Raw genomic sequence first — 17,089 nt, 5'->3', positions numbered from 1 at the left:
AGAGAAGCAGGGAGATACAGAAACCATAGTTGTTCTGTTGGGGGTGTTAAGAGTGTAACAAGTTGGATGCAGACTTACAAAAGGCAAGTTGAAAGGACTAGGGGAATTGTTAGTAGGAAGATGTGTACCATTGAGTATCCAGTTGACACTTTATGTATAGTCATCAATCAGTGGACAGTGGCAGAGAACAGTTAAATACAGAGTCAGAATGCCTCAACTGTTCCTTCCAAATCAGGAGACAGACTGGAGACAGTAGACAGAAATCAAGTGGCTGGGTAGTCACAGAGGCGGGGCATCTCCCTGCTGAATACCATGACTGGTGTAAACGAGGGACTCCTGTGAAGCGTGCACATACTATCTACTGCCATCATGTGAAGGATGTAGGTCTGTGATGAGGCCTGGGGCAACCCATCTGAGGTTTGTCTGGGGTCTGGAGGAAATGTTACAGTGCATCAGACCTTCCAGCCTTGGCCATGGCCAACATGCAGGTTTTGTGACTGGCAAACATGGGTGTAGTTCCTGACATGAGGAGTAGTGAGTGCTAAAGACTGACATCAAGATCCTCCTAAGAAGGAAGGTTGTAAATTCAGGTGGAATGGTGGTCTGGATGGAGCACTGGGGCTAACGTGACCTTTATAACACATGGAGGAATGATGTGGTGTTTTTCAAATATAGTTGACCCTTGAACAACATGGATATGAATGGCCTGGGTCAACTTATACATGAATTTTCTGCCTCTGCCACCTCTGAGACAGCAAGACCAGCCCCTACTCTTTATATCTTCCTCCTCAGCCTACTCAATGTGAAGACAGTGAGGATGAAGGCCTATATGATGATCCACTTCCACTTAATAAATAGTAAATATATTTTCTGTTCCTTATGACTTTTTTTTTTTTTTAAGACAGGATCTTGCTCTTTCACCCAGGCTAGAGTGCAGTGGCGCAATCATAGCTCACTTCAGCCTCACCTTCCCTGGCTCAAGCAATCCTCCCAGCTCAGCCTTTGGAGTAGCCAGGGCCACAAGTCTACACCACCACACATGCCTAATTTTTAAAAAATTTTATATAAATGAGATCTCTTCATGTTGCCCAGGCTGCTCTCGAACTCCTGGGCTCAAGTCATCCTCCCACCTTGGCCTCCCAAAGTGCTGGGATTACAGGTGAGAGATTTTTTTTTTTTTTATTGAGATAGGATCTCACTCTGTTGCTGAGGCTGTGGCATGATCACAGCTCACTGCAGCCTCAAACTCTTGGGCTCAAGGGTTCCTCTTGCCTCAACCTCCCAAGTAGCTAGGACCACAAGTGCATGCCACCATGCCCAGCTAATGTTTAAAAAATTTTTTTGTAGAGATGGAGTCTTACTACGTTGCCAAGGCTGGTCTTGAACTCCAGTCCTCATACAATCATGCCTGGGCCTCCCAAAGTGCTGGCATTACAGGAATGAGCCACTACACCTGCCCAGTTTTCTCATTGACATTTTATTTTCATAATTTACTGTATTGTAAGAATACTGCCTATAATACATGTTACATGCAAAATGTGTGTTAATCAACAATTTGTGTTATCTCTAAGGCTTCTGGTCAACAGTAGACGATTAGTAGTTAAATTTAGGGGGAGGCAAAAGTTATATGCAGATTTTCTACTTCATGGTGGGTCAGTATTCCTAACCCCTGTGTTATTCAAGGGTCAACTGTATGTCCACAATTTTTTGCTACCTCTCCCTTCAAGAGATGGAGCTGGACTTAGTGACTTGCTTCTAACAAATAGAATAAGGCAGAAGTGATGATGGGTCACTTCCAAGACTAGGTTATAAAAATATCTATGGCTTCCTTTGTCCTCTGTTTCTGAGATCACTCACATTAAAGCGTGCTAGCTGCCATGCCTTGAGAACACTTAAGCAGCACCATGGAAGGCCCACGTGGCAAGAGACTGAGGACTCCTGCCAAGAGCTAGCGAGGAACTCAGGCCCGTCTTCAACAGCCACATTAGTGAACCATCTTGGAAGTAGCTCCTCTAGTGCCAATCAAGCCTTAAGATGATGACAGCCCCGGTCAACATCACAGCTAAAATCTCACGACAGACTTTGAGCAAGAACAAATCAGCTAAGCTACTCCTGAATGCCTGACCCACAGAAATGGTGATACAGGAAATGTTTGTTGTTTAAGCCATAAGTTTGGGGATAATTTGTTATATAGCAACACATAGATAATGAATATACAAAGTTTTTAAAAATCTCTCAAATTTCCCACATCATCCTTAGTCTGCAGTTCCTCACTCCCTCTCTGAAATGGTACTTGGAAATTTTGAAATAATCCTGTGCATTAGTTAGGACTGTCTTCATCATACATAAGAGCCACAGATCAAACTAGTTGGAGCAAAAGGGGAAGTATCTTACATAAACACTTGAACAGCAGGGGTGCAGCTGGATCTTAGAAATCCCTGAAACCAGAGACTAGAAAGTCGGTTAGAACACATCTAATAGCTTTGCCCTTAGTTCTAACTCAAAACTATCTCAGGAAAAGGCTTTGGTTGGTCAGTTGAGGTTGTGTGCCCATTTCTTTTTTTTTTTTTTGAGACGGAGTCTCACTCTGTCGCCCAGGCTGGAGTGCAGTGGCACGATCTCGGCTCACTGCAAGCTCCGCCTCCCAGGTTCACGCCATTCTCCTGCCTCAGCCTCCCGAGTAGCTGGGACTACAGGCACACGCCACCACGCCTGGATAATTCTTTGTATTTTTAGTAGAGACAGGGTTTCACCGTGTTAGCCAGGATGGTCTCGATCTCCTGACCTCGTGATCCGCCTGCCTCGGCCTCCCAAAGTGCTGGGATTACAGGCGTGAGCCACCGCGCCCGGCCAGTTGCGTGCCCATTTCCAAACCAATCAACAGTTGTGGGCAGGACTTCTGTTTCAAGTAATTTTGCATATTAGATGAACTGAAAACTCTCCTGCACAGAGATGTAGAGATTTAAAATACGAAAGTTTCGTTAGAATCCATAGGTTCACATACACAAAAAGAAAATATGAAAGAGTCTAAGAGACATAGAGAAAGGAATTACAAGATTTCGCCTACAGCTATTAGGAGTTCCAGAAAATAAAAAAATTAACCACGTGTATTCGAAGATAGAATAGCTGTTAATTTTCCAAAATTATTGAAAAACCAAAATCCTTAGATTTAGAAAGCTCAATAAATCCTAAACAGGATAAATAAATATAAATCTCCACCTAGACACCCTGTAGTGAAATTGCAAGATATCAAAGTTTTTTCTCATGCATCCTGTCCAGGCCTGATAAGTCTCTTGGTTAAAGTTTTTTTTGTCAACGTTCCTCTTAGATTGACAGGGACCAGAAACGGGCACCAATCCCCAGTTATAGTTTGATAATTAGGCTACTTGCTTCATTGTTCCATTCCTCCTCCAACAGACATAGCGGTCCATACTCCTGAAGTGGGGGTCATAGCAAAGTATCATTTCAACACTGGCAGCCATTAACAAATACACACATCACTGATGTTCCCAGCATAAGCGTGCTGCTGGTTCTGCTGAAGGTACTGCTTGTAACATAAATATAATATAAAAAAGCAAATGCTTTTTGTTTTGTTTTGAGACAGAGTCTTGCTCTGTCGCCGGGCTGGAGTGCAGTGGTACGATCTTGGCTCACTGCAACCTCTGCCTCACAGGTTCAAGCAATTCTCCTGCCTCAGCCTCCGGAGTAGCTGAGACTGCAGGCGCATGCCACCACGCCCAGCTAATTTTTGTATTTTTAGTAGAGACAGGGTTTCACCATGTTGGCCAGGATGGTCTTGATCTCTTGACCTCATGATCTGCCCGCCTTGGCCTCCCAAAGTGCTGGGATTACAGGCGTAAGCCACCGCGCCAGGCAAGCAAATTCTTTTTTTTTTTTGAGAAGGAGTTTCACTCTTGTTGCCCAGGCTGGAGTACAATGGTGCGATCTCGGCTCACTGCAGCCGCCTCCCGGGTTCAAGCGATTCTCCTGCCTCAGCCTCCCAAGTAGCTGGGATTACAGGCACTCGCCACCACGCCCAGCTAATTTTTTGTATTTTTAGTAGAGATGGGGTTTCTCCATGTTGGTCAGCCTGGTCTCGAACTCCCGACCTCAGGTGATCTGCCTACCTCGGCCTTCCAAAATGCTGGGATTACAGGTGTGAGCCACCGCACCCAGCGGCAAATGCTTTTTAAAATGCTGCTTTGATTCAGTTTGAGACCCTGGCTAGAAACTGATCAGTTCCTCTTTTTAAGCATCTATTAAGTCCACACCCCAACACACTCCACACTGTGACCATAAGATATGCAAGTGTCTCCAAATCAAAAGGAAGAAGTTTCTCTCGTATACGGCAAGGAAGAGGTAAATAGAGATAAACAGAATCTTTGAGGGGAAGTTGGACAAGCAAGCAGAAATAACCAGTGAGGTCTGACAGGACGGTATCTTCCTGTGGTCTGCCAGTTCCCAGGAGGGGCTGATAAGGGGGTTTATTCCACTGCTTGTATTCACTTAGGTGTGGAGTCAGGCAGAATTCTGGGACCCATATGAAGGACAGCAGCCTGAGGAAAGTTTGGCTGTCAGGTATTTTGTTCCACTTGATTAGTGGGGACAAGCAGTTTAGTTAATCATTCATGGGGCAAAGCATGGGAATTTGGAGGGTCTGTGTCTGGCCTTGTCATCGGTAAACTGGAGGTATCTGGGAGTCTTACGTAAGTCACGTGGGGAAGGGCGGTTCTGTGTAGAAAGTCATTTTCTGGAACACAGGAGAGTGAGGAGGTTTCTTAACCTTCACTGTTAACCAGGATCACAGGGCTCAGGTAAAATTCAGCATTGTCAAAACTAAAAACAGCAATGGTTCTCTGAGGTGAATATGAGTCCAAGAGCTGTTCATAGGTGTGACTTGCATAGGTGACCTTTTTTTGGCATGGAGAGCAGAGAAGTGAGAAGAGCACATGATTTAGTCATAAAAATACCTTACATTTACATACCAATAGCTACCTTTTTCATATTTGTTAAAGATATGTTTAGGGTAAAATTACAATGATATAAATTTAACTTGTACTTTAAAATTGCACTGTCAGTCACTTTTTCGTTCAAAGCTGGTTTTTCCTTGTCTTTCTTTTTCCTTTTGTGGAGAACAGGAATGTTCTTGCTATGTGGCTCAAGCTGGGCTCAAGTAATGCTCCTGCCTCCACCTCCCTAGTGATGGGATTACAGGCACAAGCTACTGTACCCTGGCTTGGTTTTCCTTTTCTGCTATCTGGAAAACCCCGAACTCATTACCTCGGTGTTGCTTGCCTACAGCTTCTGGTAGCTCCCTATTTCTGTCTGTGTCAGCTGTAGTTATACCCTTTTATTATCAATTTATAGGTTATGAAAGAGCGATAGTTCACCTGGGATGCAGGGAACTATATTGAGATTCTTGTTCTTCAAAGAATGTTGAACAGAATTATGTTCCAAGTTCCTTCTGGCACCAAGTCTAATGTTACTGTCAAGAAAGCAAACTGGTCAGGCACGGTGGCTCACACCTGTAAACCCAGCACTTTGGGAGGCCGAGGCAGATGGATCACGAGGTCAGGAGTTCAAGACCAGCCTAGCCAAGATGGTGAAACCCTGTCTCTACTGAAAATGCAAGAATTAGCCAGGCATTGTGGTGGGCGCCTGTAATCCCAGCTACTCGGGAGGCTGAGGCAGAGAATTGCTTGGATCCGGGAGGCAGAGGTTGCAGTGAGCCAAGGTCGTGGCCACTGCACTCCAGCCTGGGTGACAAAGCGAGACTCTGTCTCAAAAAAAAAAAAAAAAGCAAACTAAAGTGAATACAATAGTTGGTAAAGGCTGTATTCAGCTTATGTGTGTATCAGCAAGCACCTCGAAATTAGGCAACTGTCTGAGCCAAAGAAACATTGGAGTTTTTGTAAGGTGAGAAGAGAAGGCTACAGATTGTGCTCTTGCTTCTGGCTACAGTTTTCTTTATCTGTAACTGCTGTGAAGCTTAGGGTTGGAATGGAAGCATGTGTTCGATTTTTAATGCCTGTTTCTCTGGATCCTTGGTGCAATTTCATTTTGGCAACTCTCAGGACACTTCTTTGGAGAGCTATCTTTGTAAGTTTTGCAGGTCATCTGTTATTAACTAATGCTAGTTAAGGTTCAGGGGAGTGGGGGGATGGGCGAGCGAATCATTTGAGGTCAGGAGTTCGAGACCAGCCTGACCAACATGGTGAAACTCCGTCTCTGATAAAATACAAAAATTAGCTGGGTGTGGTGGCCGCGCCTGTAATCTCGGCTACTTGGGAGGCTGAGGCGGGAGAATCGCTTGAACCCAGTAGACGGAGGTTGAAGTGAGCCAAGATCGCACCACTGCACTCCACCTGAGTGACAAGAATGAGACTTCCTCAAAAAAAAAAAAAGAGAAAAGAAAAGAAAAGAAAAGTAAGAAAGAAAAGAAGTGAAAAGACAACAAAGGCAGGGGAGAATATTTAAAAAAAAAAAGGAAAAGAGGCAAAGTTCTGAAGAAAGGAAAACTAGAATCTATTTTAATTCTTTTTTTTTTTTTTTTTTTTTTTTTTTTTTATTTGAGATGGAGTATCGCTCTGTTGCCAGGCTGGAGTGCAGTGGTGTGATCTCGGCTCACTGCAACCTCCGCCTCCTGGGTTCAAGTGATTCTCCTGCCTCAGCCTCCCAAGTAGCGTAGCTGGGGCTACAGGCATGCACGACCACGCCCGGCTGATTTTTGTATTTTTAGTAGAGATGGGGTTTCACCATATTGGCCAGGCTGGTCTCTAACTCCTGACCTCGTGATCTGCCTGCCTCGGCCTCCCAAAGTGCTGGAATTACAGGCGTGAGCCACCGCGCCTGGCCTATCTTAATTCTTTTAGAGGACAGAGACATTCTAGAGAGGCAGAGTGGTACATTTGGCCTGTGTCACTGCTGGACTCCAGACACCTGCAGTGCCCAGGTCTAGGCTCTGTTCTGCTTCCTTGTGGGGACACACAACAGAAGAGAGACAGTCCCTCAGTGGCACAGACATCCTCACCACTACTGCTATAGAGTTCAGGAGCAAGAGAACGAGGCACAAACAAATAAAGAAATAGACCTTACAGGAGCTCCTGAGTTCCCATCATCCCCCAGAGAAGAGTGCTTAAGAAGAAAAATACCAGGATTCTACCCATCATGGAAAGGGCTCCAGAAAGATACTGTGCCTTCCCACAGTGGTCTGTGTATCAATAGGGATCACCCACAGGCACCAGTAAGGTGCTTGCCTATGTAAATGGGAGCTTCCTGCAGGGAGGTACAGCTTTTGTTAGCAGAATCTCAACTTCAAGGCTGGCATCAGCCTGTTTTTTGCTAAGCCCATTCAGATCTGCTGAGCCAATTCTCCAAGAAGGGAGAAAAGGGGGAGGGAAGAGGAAATAAGCCTCCTGAGCCAACTGGAGTTCTCACTCCACACAGTGGATTTGGAGTGACTAATACTGAGGGGCCAGAATAAATGAGGGGCTGATGGAAGGCTGGCAGTTCAGGTCCTGAAGGTCTTACTGAAGAGAAAATGGATATAATGGGTATGAAGGAGGTAGGGGGAATCTCCTTTTGGACTTGGCATATTTCATATTTCCTGTGAAAACAAAAAACAGAAAAACCAAAAAACAAACAAAAATACCCTTATCAAGATTCTTCAAGAGGTTGAAACAAGTTCTATGAGACCTTTCCAAGGCAGATTTCAAAATCCCCTATGAAGCTTGCTGGCCATGGCATTAAACAAATTGGAGTTTAGATTAAGCTCTTTAAGTTCTTTTTAGAACATATGTAACCAAGCCTTTATTAAAAGAATCATAAACGGTTTTACTTTTTTGGTCCTCTTCCTTCCTCCATGCATGCTTGCACATAGTCACTTCAGTAGAGGGTAGTCACTAGTAATTGATTAATTTCATATCCTAACCCCTGTGGCTGCAAGATTGATAAACTTGTTTTTCTTTTCTTTCTTTTTTTTTTTTTTTTTTTTTGATACGGAGTCTCACTCTGTTACCCGGGCTGGAATGCAGTGGTGAGATCTCGGCTCACTGCAACCTTCCGCCTCCTGAGTTCAAACAATTCTCCTGCCTCAGCCTCCTGAGTAGCTGGGATTACAGGTGCACACCACCACGCCCAGCTAACTTTTGTATTTTTAGTAGAGACGGGGTTTCACCATGTTGGTCAGGCTGGTCTCGAACTCCTGACCTCGTGATCTGCCTGCCTCGGCCTTCCAAAGTGCTGGAATTACAGGTGTGAGCCACCATGCCCGGCCTTGTTTTTCTTTTAAAGAACAAGGAGACCAGGCATGTGGCTTACACCTGTGATCCCAGCACTCTGGGTGGCTGACAACATGAGGATTGCTTGAATCCAGGAGTTTGAGGCCAGCCTGGGCAACAGAGGAAGACCCTCCCTACAAAAAAAAAAAAAATCAAAAAATTAGCTGGATGTGCTGTAGCTCCAGTGACTCAGGAGGATCACTTGGGCCTAGGAGTTGCAGACTGTTACCCAGGCTGCAACTGTTACCAGGCTGTAAGTTATGATTCCACCACTACTCTCCAGCCTGTGTGACAGAGCAAGACCCCGTCTCTAAAAATAAACAAACAAATAAATATCAGGCCTCTGAGCCGGAGCTAAGCCATTGTAACCCCTGTGACCTGCACGTATACATCCGGATGGCCTGCAGGAGCCAAGAAGTCTGGAGCAGCCAAGAAACCACAAAAGAAGTGAAACAGCCAGTTTCAGCCTTAACTGATTAACCAACCTTACGACATTCCACCATTATGACTTGTTCCTGCTCTACCCTAACTGATCAATTGACCTTATGACATTTTTCTCCAGGACAATGGATCTCCTGATCTCCCCACCATGCACCTTGTGACCTCCTCCCCCTGCTGACAACAGATGACCACCTTCAACTGTAACTTTCCACTGCCTACCCAAGTCCTGTAAAGCTGCCCCTCTCCTATCTCCCTTCGCTGACTCTCTTTTTGGACTCAGCCCACTTGCACCCAAGTGAATAAACAGCCTCGTTGCTCACACTAAGCCTGTTTAGGTGGTCTTCTATATGGACATACGTGACAATAAATAAATCACAATGAGTCTGAGGTGATGCAGACCTTCTTGATGGCATCCAGAAGTTTGATCAGACCAAGAGATGCAAACAGCTTTGATTGTCGGGCATTCCACCTCCTCCCTACCTACCTTACTCAGAAAAGCCCCCAGTTATGTTCAAAGGGAAGTCTTTGAACGTAAGACTTGGTTCTGAGTGTCTCTCACCCACTCTCTTTGGTCAAATTAAATAAACCTTTCTCTGCTCTTAAGTGTTGATGTGTCAGTGTTTGGCTTACTGCACATCAGGTACACAGATCTAAATATCAGGGTTCAATAACACATGTAGGTTATTACAAGAATCCACAAAGGGGACCTTCAAGTTGCATCCTGTGTGTGTTTCTTTGGCCTTTATGACGTGGTTCAGAAACACATTAGTCTTACCTGGAGAGTGTGTTAAAACCCTGATCACTGGACCCCACTTTCACATTTGTGACTGAGTAGGTCTACGGAGGGACCTGAGAATTTGCATTCATCACTCGTTCCCAGGTGACACAGCCGTTTGGGGCACCATGCTTGGAGAACCACTCCGGAGACCTCTAAATTGGTAGTTCAACCTTAGCTGCACTTAGAAACACTGGGAAAATATGTGTGTGTGTAACCAGCTCACGTTTCATTGTGACATTTTGAAATTGTACAAGTATTTTGACATCTGACCCCCATATTTAGTCTCTTAAAATGACAGGAAAACACCAACCAATCACAGGTTTAATTAGTTTAAAAAATTTACCCCTTCAATTCCTCTTTGTAGCCCCCAGCACCCAATATTCCTTTGAAATATGAAACAGACCCAGCAGTGGCCAACAGTAAATTTCTACCCCGCACCCCACAACAGAGATGAAAAGTTCAAGCTCTCTGAGCATTGTGTTGTGGTGGCACTTGTCCAGAATTGGTACCTCTGCCTAGTTGGGGGAGTTTAAATGTACCAGTGAAAATAGCTTTTTCTCCTTCAAAGGGAAGAAAGAAAATCACTCCCCAAAACCCAGAAGGTCTGAAGATCTGGCTGTGAGGTCTTTCTTCCCGTCCCATCTCTTAAGACTTTTTTTTTTTTTTTTTTTTTGGCAGTGGAGCAAGAGAGACCAAAACCTAACTTGAGTTACAAGAAACAAGACAGTGATGGCTATAAAGGGAGTGACCAGGAGCAACTGGGACACCCCTTTCCCTCCCACATCCAATGTTTGTGCTTCACAGAAAAACAACAAAAATAACAAATCCACAAGATGCAACAGCTGGAATTACAAATTTCATTCACCCAAGGGTGGTAGAAGGCAGGAAGGAAAGGTGGGAAGGTAAATGGCACAGGGAGAAAAACAAAATATTCAAATCAGTCCAGCCATAGGGACTGGCAAATGCTAGAAAAATAGTTGTAGAAAAAAAAAAAACACTAAAAAAACTGTGGTCCTTTCAGACTCTCAGTGATGTTAAAAATCCACACACTGGTGTCAGGAAGATTCTACCTTACGTGCACCAGAGATAAAGATTCCAATTCCTCAGAGAAGGGATATGCACAGGGCCTTTGGCAGAATGAATCGTGCCTTCCGTGGCAGGGAGAGGTGAACTGGGAAAAGAGTTGCCACAGCCTCCTTCCAATCCCACCCATCCCCTCGATGGTAGGTGACTCAGGCCTGCGGTAGCCTTCAGTTTGGGTGGAGATACATGTGGTGAAGGGAACTTCTCTGCAGAGGTTGAGCTGCTCAAGGCAGACTGCAGGTGAGAGTGTCTTGTGGAAGAGTCTGTTGCTTAAAAAGACCACGAAGGAGGAGAGGTGCAACTCAAAGAGGTATGCTTGGCCGGGGATCTTTGCCTCATTGCACTGATAATGAATAAAGGAAAGAGGATAGAGAAAAGGCAGCCATGGAAAATATATGAGGACTGCATTGCTGTGAGAAAAGCCAAGGGCAAACCAAACCCAAAGTAGTAAAGCCAGTTCCTCTCTATGTTAGAGGAACCGCTGGTGCATTTCAATTCCTTTATTGAACCAACCATATTTGAAGCAGTAGAATGAGTCAAGAAGAGACAAACACCAGAGAGTAACCAGCTGACCAACAAGATGGGTGGGAAAGAGACTCACAGACCTTCCCTGAATGGGGAAAAGAGCCTGCAGCAAAAGATTGGAGAGCATGTCAGCAGTTATTTTGTGGACACTAGGGAATGGGTGAGGCTTCCTCCCTGATGCTTCAAATGCCAGGTCAGCTGTGTCTTGGAACCAAATGACATTCACAACTTTGCTAGGCATGAACAAAGGGAGCATCCAAAAAGCCCTGGAAATTTATACGAGGAAAAATTGCAGCCATGACCAAGCATCTCCACACAGTGATGGATCATAAGTAATTCACGCTGTTACTCACTGAAGCCCAGGAATAAACACTCGATAAGCAAGAGTAGACTGAACCAGAGCACTCCACCACTCCAAGTGCAACATTGGAAAATTCTACCAACACTTGCTGGCTCACTCGCTTGCTCCCACTCTATACTCTGGAGTATTCTCTGTGCCAGGACAATGCTTGCCCTTCTTCCACGCTGCTCCTCTCTTTTGATGGATTGGAGCGTCTAGCTGGAGATGGTACAAATATCCCAGATGGAGTCTTTGACTCCCCTGGGAAGGTCCTGGAGAAAGGTTTTGACACTGTCAGCCATGTCGTCAGTACCCAAACTATCAACTATGCAGAGGAGATAGAAGTGCCCCCAATCTCTCATCATGAAGGACCCCACAGCTCTGCCACCATGGCTCCAGCCTGGCCCCTCGCCCACCACGGGCCCAGTTGGCTCCTCTGTGCCAGGCAGCCTGCTCCGCCGGGGCGCTCCCAGGGATGGGGTGCTGTGCCCACACTGGCCATACCTGGGCTGCAGAGACAGGGAGATTTTTTTAAATGCAATTCTCTACCCTATTTCAAACCGATTAAATCAGAATCTTGTAGGTGGTGCTCAGGCATCGGATTTTTGCAAAGCTCCCAAGTGGTCCTTCCATGCATTAAAGTTGAGAAGCACTGCTCTAAATTTGTTTTGGCCCTGTGGAAAGGTTTCCAACTGATTTCTTATGAAAAAGGTAGTAGAAGCCTCCTCTTCAGTTTGTACCAATAAGGTTATAATGTTGGCCTCTGCCTGATTGGAGAGTGGGGCCATACAAAAAACTGCTCCACCCCAGTTATCTTTGGCCCCAAGGCTGGCCAATGGTTCCACTGGTTTCAGCTTCCTTCTTCTCTGCCTTGGGATTTTAGAGCCCACAGCTTCCAGCATGACCTGCTAGTTGCTGTCAAGGAGATGATGTTAACCGTGTTATGTGCCCTTTGCTTCTCAATCTCCCCTCCTTGGGACTATCAGGGATCCTAGAGATGGAGTAGGAATTGTAAATAAACGTTTTCATCCAGACTGGTGCCTCTCAGACTTGAAGGTACATACAAATCACCTTGTGAGCCTGTTAAAAAGAAGATTCTGATACTGTGGGACTAGGGTAGGGCCTGAGAGCCTGCATTTCTTCTTATTATTAGTATTAGTATTATTATCTTTTTTAAATTGTATTTTTCAACCTCAATGTGTCACAACAAGCCTGTATTTCCAATAAGCTCCCAGGTGGTGGAGAGCTGTTAGTCTGAGGGCCACGCTTGGAGGAACAAGGACCAAATCTCTTCTTTCCCCTGTTGACATTAAAGATTGTTAAGAACCAGACAAGGCACAGTGGCTCACACCTATAATCCCAGCACTTTGGAAGGCCAAGGTGGGTGGATCACTTGAGCTCAGGAATTCAAGACCAGCCTGGGCAACATGGTGAAACCTCATCTCTATATAAAATACAAAAATTAGCCAGGCATGGGGCACATGCCTGTAGTCCCAACTACTGGAGGGGCTGAGTTGGGAGGATCACTTGGGCCCAGGAGGTCGAGGCTACAGTGAGCTGTGATCACACCACTGCACTTCAGCCTGGGCAACAGAGTGAGACCCTATCTCAAAAAAAAAAAAAAAAAAAAAAAAGGATTGTTAGTGGGAACCAGGGGATGTAAAAGGACTGGGCCCTATAAATGTAGCCCAAGGTACAGAAAGGGTGGTTGCTGCTTTCCTCTCAGTTGGTTAAGCATGGGTGACGGAGGCAGATTGACGGTTCCAACGGGAACTTCTGGTGAGATTTCATCTCCTGTGGATAGGTTTGCCCTGAGAACAAGGTGGCAGTGGGTATGGGAGGCCAGAAAAGAGGGTGTGAACCAGAGCACGGAGAGGCTTTGGTGTCATGCTTCAGAGTTCTGAAGTTTCTTGTTTGTGACAGAAATGCCAATGAGCTTAAAGCTTGGAGTGGGCATGCTTTTTTTTTTTTTCTTCCGAGATGGAGTTTCACTCTTGTCACCCAGGCCGGAGTACAGTGGTGCAATCTCAGCTCACTGCAACCTCCACCTCCCGACCGGAGTTCAAGCCATTCTCCTGTCTCAGCCTCCCAAGTAGCTGGGATGATAGGCGCCTGCCACCAGGCCCGCCTAAGTTTTGTATTTTTAGTAGAGATGGGGTTTCACCATGTTGGCCAGGCTGGTCTCGAACTTCTGACCTCAGGTGATCTGCCCATCTTGGCCTCCCAAAGTGCTGTGATTACAGGTGTGAGACACTGCGCCTGGCCCAAGCTATTTTTTAAAAGTTATTATTGTGCTGGGCTCCAGGTGCCACTGTAGTCAGCTAGCAGTCAGAAGCTACTCAGAGGCTGAGGCAGGAGGATCTCTTGAACTCAGGAGTCCGAAACCAGCCTGGGCAACATAGTGGGACCCTGTCTGTAAAAAAAAATTTAAAGAAAAATAAAAACCCATATTATTGTATCCACAGTCAACTCTGAAAGCTCTTTTATTGCTAGCATGTAAGCAACTGCTTAATGGGAAAGTGAGAAAGAGCTATACTGTCTTTATGTGATCAAAATGCTTTGTTTCTTCCAGCCAACATAACTCTTGAACCAGTTTTTATAGTGAGGAGACCAAATAACCTTTTGACAAAAAAGAAGGGCAAATCCCCAAAGCATGGTTTTGCTAGTCATTTCCAAGAAGGCATTTCTGGTCAGATTTCAAGCAGGCTCACCTAGAACTACCTCTGGGCAGCGGAGCAATTCTGATGTCTGCAGATACCTCAAGACCTTGTCCTCCATTCATTGCTCATCTATCCTGAGGCATCGGGAAATCCATACCACAGAGAACTCTATGTAGGTGAGGAGCATAAGAAAGCTCTCAGTCAAATTTCAAGCCTGGGTCAGCGTCAGAAACTCCACACTGGAGAGAACCTCCAGCGAGTGTGGGAAAGCCTTCTTCCTCCGCTCCAGCCCTGCTGCTCACCCACCAATGGAGTCACTCAGAGGAGAAGGCTATACCTGTTCTGGTTATAGGAAGTCTTTAGAGTGGATTTCAGGCCTTAGGAAATGTCAGAAATTATGCACTGGAATGAAATTCTATGTGTGTAGTGAAGGTGGGCAAACATTTATTCACTCTGAGTTCTGCTCTTGGTGCCCACCAGCAAATCCCCCCGGGGAGAAGCACTCAGTGCAGTGAGTGTGGGGAAGCCTTCCTCTGGGTCAGAGGTCTCCTCTCACATCACAGAAGCCGCAGTGGGGAGAAGCCTGCAGGGAGAGTGGCAAAGCCATGACCCACTGCTTCCTTAGGGTTTCTCCCAGTGCGGGTGCCTTGTCAGGTTTCTACTCCAAGATTTTCCCACACACCCCACATTCACATGTTTCTCCCCAGTGTGGTTGCTGATGCAGGCACAGCCTCTGGTGCCCACTTCAGCCTTTGCCATATTCAATGCCCCTCAAAGGGCTTCTCCAGCCCTGCCCTGAGTTGCACCATGAGGCCCCTGGCCCTATTGAGCACTCCCTGATGTGCTTTGATGGGCAGCAATGGCTGAGCTCCAGGTTAAAACTTGCCCATGTTCATTACATACATAGGATTTTTCTTCAGTATGCACTTGCTGATGTTGCCTAAGATCTGAAATCTGGCTGAAAGATTTTCCACAGTTGGGCAAATCTTTCAGGGGAGTCTAGCCCCAGAATGTCTCCTTTGGTGGGGCATAAGGGATAGAACTCAGAGTGAAGGACTTCCCACACTCACATTGACAGAACCTTACCCCATTGTGAATCTTCTCTCAATGATGAAAAGCTAGATGCAGGGGAACTCTACAACATTCATCATATTTACGGCTTTCCGTTCTATGGAAACCTTGTGATGTTGAACTAAATTGGAGCTGGAACTGAATCTTTGTCCAAATCCCTTATATTTCTGGCCTCCCTAACTTGTGGAGATTTTTGTTTTTAATCCTTAGTTGTTTTCACATGAGATCTCTTGCTATTTATGTTCTTTCCTAAAGGATTTCCCCGTATCTTTTCTAAGTTGTTTTTCATTTCACAGGCTGCTCCAGATTCAAACATCTGTTTTTCCCCTGATATTAATGTCAGTGAATTTATCATCATATTCTGAACCAGAATCAACATCTTGCTCTGAGTTCTGTTCTAACCCTCTGCCAAGAATAGAAAAGGCAAATACAAGAGGCATACAGGAAAGTTACTAGAACACTAGTGGGGCCCTTTGAGAGAGTAGGTCAGAGACCATTGTGAGACTCAGTGCAGAGAAGATGGTATGAATGGCATATGTCTTGAGAGCACACCAAGGAGATGGGGTCAGCAAACCAACTACAAGGAACTGAACTCTTCGGTAGCAAAAAAGGGAAGGCTAGCAGGTGATGAGGGAAAGCTAAGGCAGGAACTCTCACAGTAGAGAACTGCACAGGGAGGAAAACTCTGTTTTCTCTTCCTGATGAGAAAGCTTACTTTGACAACTGCCCTTCCCACCCCCTTTCTAAAGTTCCCCAGCAAAAGAGGGGCCGTTGCTAATTGGATGAGTCAGAGTCCCAGACATCAGCTGGCCAACCTTATTTAGTGGACATGATAAATGTTTGTTTTAAAGCTGGGACCCTGATTGCCCTCTCTTTTTGTGACTTTGTTCTTCTGCTATGGCACAGGGCAGAGGGTAATAGCCTGAGATTTGGTTGCAGCCTCCAGAGGGCAGTAGAAGTCTTACTTGAGTCTCATCTAAAAAGCAGGACAGCATATACTGATCTTCATGGTTTCTTGGTATGATTATTAATGGCAGACCCTTTCATTCACTCATTTTTATTCTACAGAGTTTCCCAGTTTGGACAATAAATTATGGTCATCCAAGAGTCATGTCATCAAACTCATCTTCAGCAGAGGGCCTGAATTAGGGAAACAGGCGCCAGCTCAGTAATGATGAGACACAGTTGGTAAGTTCCATTTCCTAACAGGCTACTGTTCCTTGCATGGATTTCCTTTGGGAATTCAGCATGGAGGAAGTGGGACTGGCAGAGCAGGAGTCAGTCTTCCTGGACCCTTGGTCAGAATATTTCATTTCTAATACAGGACAAGAGGAGTGATTCTCTGTTGGACTGGGAGGCCCAATAATTAAATGGGGGCAAGGGATGGGAATAAGAACATTCAAGCCCAGGCATGGTGACTCATGACTGTAATCCTAACACTTTGGGAGGCTGAGGCAGGTGGATCACCTGAGGACAGGAATTAGACACAAGCTTGGCCAACATGGTGAAACCCCGTCTCTATTAAAAATACAAAAATTAGCTATTCAGGAGGCTGAGGCAGGAGAATCGCTTGAACCTGGGAGGCAGAGTTTGCAGTGAGCCTAGATCGCACCACTGTACTCCAGCCTAGGTGGCAGAGTAAGACTCTGTCTCAGAAAAAAAAAAAAAATCGAAAAGAACACAGTCTTTGAAAGAATGAGAAACAATGCTTTCAATGGGGAGTGGGTACAGGCCATGAAGAGGGAGCTATCTCGCTGTGTCCTAAACCAGAAAGCTCTGCATGTGAGGTGGGCCCAGAAAAGACAAAGGAGACTCTAGAAAGATCCAGTGTGCCTATGGGTATAAGCCTACTAAGTCTCCCTGTTTCTGTTTTTTCCATTCAATTTTTACTGCACCAAAGAGCAGACAAGGA

At 45.5% G+C, this 17,089-nt stretch overlaps 1 pseudogene; it reads right to left on the bottom strand.

Moving 5' to 3' along the window:
- Positions 1-10,569: 10,569 nt before the first annotated feature.
- On the bottom strand, positions 10,570-11,763 carry LOC129032893 (etoposide-induced protein 2.4 homolog; annotated as a pseudogene).
- Between the last annotated feature and the right edge of the window lie 5,326 nt (positions 11,764-17,089).

The sequence above is a fragment of the Pongo pygmaeus genome, chromosome 2 (genome assembly GCF_028885625.2).
Source record: "Pongo pygmaeus isolate AG05252 chromosome 2, NHGRI_mPonPyg2-v2.0_pri, whole genome shotgun sequence".
In the NCBI taxonomy this organism is placed as follows: domain Eukaryota; kingdom Metazoa; phylum Chordata; class Mammalia; order Primates; family Hominidae; genus Pongo; species Pongo pygmaeus.
The sequence above is the reverse complement of the archived record's forward strand: the minus strand, read 5'-3'. Positions and strand labels throughout refer to the sequence as shown.